The following is a 5,231-nucleotide window of genomic DNA, read 5'->3' as shown; positions in this document are numbered from 1 at the left end:
TGTAGTTTTTGAACATAAAACTGACTGGCATCCCGGAAGGAGGACTGTCTTGAGAGAATTTACAGGATTGGGATCTTCTCATACTTCAAAAGTAGAGGTTCAGAATATAAATGAATTTCACTAAAAGGACTATACCTTCAAGAAAACAGATCGCCAATTAAATTCAAGAGCTCAACAAAAAGGAGGAAGCTTGAAGCTGAGAGAAGACTTTCTGGACTGAAAGGAAGAAGACAAATCAAGCAGAGAGCAATAAGGGGTGCAAGTGGGTGCCACATGTGGTTCTAGGGGTTGTTCGTTCCTCTTGGGTTCATTGCCTTTGGATTCCACTTCTGACACCATGAAATGTCAACCTTTTTAAAAGAAAAATGTAAGTGAATAGCCAGCAAAATCAAGTTTAGGGGCACCTGGGTGGCTCAGTGGGTTAAGCCTCTGCCTTTGGCTCAGGTCATGATCTCAGGGTCCTGGGATGGAGCCCCGCATCGGGCTCTCTGCTCAGCAGGGAACCTGCTTCCTCCTCTCTCTCTGCCTGCCTCTCCGCCTACTTGTGATCTCTGCCTGTCAAATAAATAAATAAAATCTTAAAAAAAAATAAAAATCTTAAAAAAAATCAAGTTTATTTAGAAATAGCTGAGGAATCGCAATTCAAGAGAAGGAAACTATGGTGAACGATAGGCAAATCCTGAGAACTATGGAGAGGAACACCCTTTTACAGAGGAAAGGAGGAATTTGGAGGGGTCTTTTTGGACAAAGTTCATTGGAAGAATATGAGAGTTCACAATGTTGGTGGCTACTCATTGGCTGTAGGCGAGTGAAGTGATGACAGCCTCTCATTGGCTACAGTTAAGGATGGTTGCTGTTGTTGGGGGCCTGTAGCTTGTTGTGCAGAGAGGAAATCTTTCTTCTTGCTGGACCAAGCAAGCTGCAATAAATGGGTCTATGTGAAAGCCCTCCTTTCATGGCTTCCCAGTTCCAATTTTGAGTTAGGTTTCCTTTTTTTTTTTTCCCCCTAAGATTTTATTTATTTATTTGACAGAGAGATGACGAGTAGACAGAGAGGCAGGCAGAGAGAGAAGGGGAAGTAGGCTTCCTGCTGAGTAGAGAGCCCAATGTGGGGCTTGATCACAGGACCCTGAGACCACGACCTGAGCCGAAGGCAGAAGCTTAACCCACTGAGCCACCCAGGCGCCCCTTGACGTAGGTTTCCTTAACACATTTTTCACAGTTGATTGTCTTATTACTGGGTTGTAAGCATTCTGTGTAGATTCTGAATAGGAGCCCACTATCAGACACATGTTTTGCAAATAATTTCTCTCATTCTGTTACTTGTCTTTTCATTTTCTTCATGGTATCTTTTGAAGTACAGAAGTTTTAATTTTGAGGAAGTCCATTTTATGATTTTTTTCTTTTTTTCCATCATATCTTGGGTTTATGATTAATTTCCATAAACTTTCATGTGTGGCATGAGATATGGATCCAAATTTACCTTTTTTGTACGTGTTTATCCAGTTGTGCCAGCACTATTTGTTGAAAAAAACCTGACCTTTCCCTACTTTTATCAAAAATCAATTTGCTATAGGGGTGCCTAGATGGCTCAATTGGTTGTGTCCAGCCCTTGGTTTTGGCTCAGGTCAAGAGATCAAGCCCTGTGTCAGGCTCCATGCTCAACACAGAGTCTGCTTGAGTCTCTCTCCCTCTCCCTCTGCTCCCCAAACCCCCACATGCACACAAGCTCTCTCTTTCTCTTTTTTTTAAGAGATTTTATTTATTCATTTGACAGAGATTACAAGTAGGCAGAGAGGCAGGCAGAGAGAGAGGAAGGAAAGCAGGCTCTCTGCCAAGCAGAGAGCCTGATGCAGGGCTCGATCCCAGGACCCTGAGATCATGACTTGAGCCGAAGGCAGAGGTTTTAACCCACTGAGCCACCCAGGTACCCCCCCTTCTCTTAATAAATAAAATCTTAAAAAAAAAATCAGTCGACCATAATTATAACTAGACTCTCATTTCTGTTTCAGTGACCTGTATTTATATTTTTATACCAGCACCACACTATTTTAATTATGGAAGGTTTATAGTAAATTTTGAAAATGGGTAATAGAAGTCTTCCAGTGCTTTTATCCTTTTTCAAATTGGTTTGGCTATTCTGGGTTCCTTATATTTCCATGTTAAGTTTTAGTATCATTTTGTCATTTTTTCCCCCCAAAAATCCTGCTGTGGTGGATTTTGATAGAAACTGCATTGACTCTTAGATCTCTTTTGGGGGAGAAATGTAATAACATGAATATGGAATGTCTTTTCATTTGTTTAGATCTTTAATGTCTTAGAGCATTGTTCTGTAATTATCATTATACAAGTCTTGCCCTTCTTTTGTTAATTTTATTTCTTAGTGTTTCCTTTTTGATGCTATTATGAATAGAATTGTTTTTTGCATTTCATTTTTGGATTGTTCGTTAGTAGTATATGAAAATACAAATACAGTTGATTTGACCTAGTATTATGCAACCTCGTTTATTACTTCAAGCAGGTTTTTTGTGAATTCCTTAGAATTTTCTACATACACTGTCATGTCATCTGTCAATATAGACAATTTTATTTTTCCCTTTGAATTTGGGTACTTTTTCTTTCTTTTTTTTTTTTTTGCAGGGGAGTGGGTGGCTAAAACTTCCAGTACATTGCTGAATGGAAGTGGGGAGAGTGGACATTCTTGACTTGTTTGTGGTGTTAAGGGGAAAGCATCTAACTTTACCAAAGGTATGACGTTAGATATAAGTTTTTCATTAGTGATCTTTATCAGGTTGAAGACCTTTCCTTCCTATATTGCTGAGAGTTCTTATCATGAATAAATGTTGGATACACAAAATAAAGAGATGTAGAAGAAGATATGAAAACACAAAATGTTGGGGTGCCTGGGTGGCTCAGTGGGTTAAAGCCTCTGCCTTCGGCTCAGGTCATGATCCCAGGGTCCTGGGATTGAGCCCCGCATGGGGCTCTCTGCTTAGCAGGGAGCCTGCTTCCTCCTCTCTCTCTCTGCCTGCCTGTCTGCCTACTTGTGATCTCTCTCTGTCAAATAAATAAATAAAATCTTAAAAAAAAAGAAAAAGAAAACACAAAATGTTGGGGGGGGGAATAGTGAAAATGAGAGTTTTTAGAATGCGTTCAAACTTAAGTTGCTACCAACATAAAATAGACTGTTATATGTATAGGCTGTTATATGTGAACTTTATGGTAACCAGAAAGCAAAAACCTTTATATATATGTACAAAAGATAATGAGAAATGAATGTAAATATAACGCTATGGAAATTCATCAAACTGCATGGGAAGAGAAGAAGAAAGAAAAAGAAAAAGAGAGGAACTATAAAACAACAGCCAGAAAACAGTTAACAAAATGGTATTAAGTGCATATGTATCAATAATTACCTTAAATGTAGATGGATTATATTCTCCAAAGATGGATTATATTCTCCAATCAAAAGGTGTAGAGTGGCTAAATGCATTTAAAAAAAAACCCAACAAGACTCATCTGTATATATTTTTTTAAAAGACTCACTTCACGTCTAAACACGTACACAGACTGAAGGTAAAGGGATGGAGAAAGTCCATGTAAATAAAAACAAGAAGAAAGCTGCTGTAGCTATACTTTATATCAGAAAAAGAACATTTTAAAACAAACTGTAATAAAGGAAAAAGAAGGGCATTACAGCTCTTTTCCAGCTGGAACCATGAAGCGTGCAGAAGAGAAGAAAAAGAAGGTTCCTGCTGTGCCAGAAACCCTTAAAGAGAAGCGAAGGAATTTTGCAGAGTTGAAGATCAAGTGTCTGAGGAAGAAGTTTGCTCAAAAGATGCTTCGAAAGGGGAAGAGGAAGCTTATCTATGATCAAACTAAATATTAGCACAAAGAATATAGGCAGATGTACAGAACTGAGATTTGAATGGTGAGGATGGCAAGAAAAGCTGACAACTTCTGTGTACCTGCAGAACCCAAATTGGCGTTTGTCTTTAGGATCAGAGGTATCGATGGTGTGAGCCCAAAGGTTCGGAAAGTGTTGCAGTTTCTTTGTCAGATCTTCAATGGCACCTTTGTTAAGCTCAACAAGGCTTCAGTTAACAAGCTAAGGATTGTGGACCATACATAGCATGGGTGTACCATGCTATGAAGTTGGTGAATGAATTGATCTACAAGCGAAGTTACGGCAAAATCAACAAGAAGTGAATTGCCCTGACAGATAACACATTGATTGCCCAGTCTCTTGGTAAATATGGCATCATCTGCACGGAGGATCTGATTCACGAAGTCTATACTGTTGGAAAACATTTCAGAGAAGCAAACAACTTTTTATGGCCCTTCAAATTATCTTCTTCATGAGGGGAAATGAAGAAAAAGACCACCCATTGTGTAGAAGATGGAGATGCTGGCAACAGAGAAGACCAACTCAATAGGGTTATTAGAAGGATGAACTAAGGTATCTACCATGACTATTTTTGTAATCTGGCCAATTAATAAATGACTGCTCTCAAATGGGGGAGAAATGGCATTACGTAATGACAAAGGGATCAGTTTAAGAAGATATAACTTTTAAATATTTGTGCACTCAACATAGGAGTACCTACAAATATAAAGCAAATATTAACAGACTTCATGCATAGATTATCCAGACCCCCCAAAAATCAATAAGGAAACATTGGCCTTAAATGACACATTAGGCCAGAGGAACTTAATACTTGCATGCAGAGCATTCATCTAAAGCAACAGGATACACATTTTCTCAAGAGCACATGGAACATTCTCAGGGTATATCACATCTTAGGTCACAAAACAAATGTCAAAATTTAGGAAGACTGGCATCATATGAAGCATCTTTTCTGACCACAATGGTATAAAACTAGAAATCAATTACAAGAAAAAAAAGGAAAAAACACCAAAATTTGGTGATTAAACAGTATGCTACTGAACAACCATTAGCTCAACAAAGAAATCAAAATGGCAGAAATGAAAAAATACCTTGAAACAAATAAAAATGGAAAGAGAACATTGTAAAATCTATGGGATACAGCAAAAGCAGTTTTAAAAGGGAAGTTTATAGCGATATAGTCCACATCAAGAAAAAGGAAAATTATCAAACAATCTAACTTTTCACTTAAAGGAATTTGAAAAAGAATAGTAAACGAAGCCCAAAATTAGTTGAAGGGATGAAATGATGAAGACCACAGTGGAAATAAGTTTTACTTCAAGAA

General features: G+C 38.1%; 1 pseudogene; it reads left to right on the top strand.

Annotated features, from left to right (window-relative positions):
* The first annotated feature begins 3,624 nt into the window (after positions 1-3,624).
* LOC111139103 lies at positions 3,625-4,458 on the top strand (annotated as a pseudogene).
* Positions 4,459-5,231: the final 773 nt, after the last annotated feature.

Source organism: Enhydra lutris, unplaced genomic scaffold, assembly GCF_002288905.1.
Source record: "Enhydra lutris kenyoni isolate GAN:26980312 unplaced genomic scaffold, ASM228890v2 scaffoldscaffold95, whole genome shotgun sequence".
Taxonomy (NCBI): Eukaryota; Metazoa; Chordata; class Mammalia; order Carnivora; family Mustelidae; genus Enhydra; species Enhydra lutris.
Note: the sequence above shows the minus strand (reverse complement) of the source record. Positions and strands in the feature narration are given on the sequence as shown.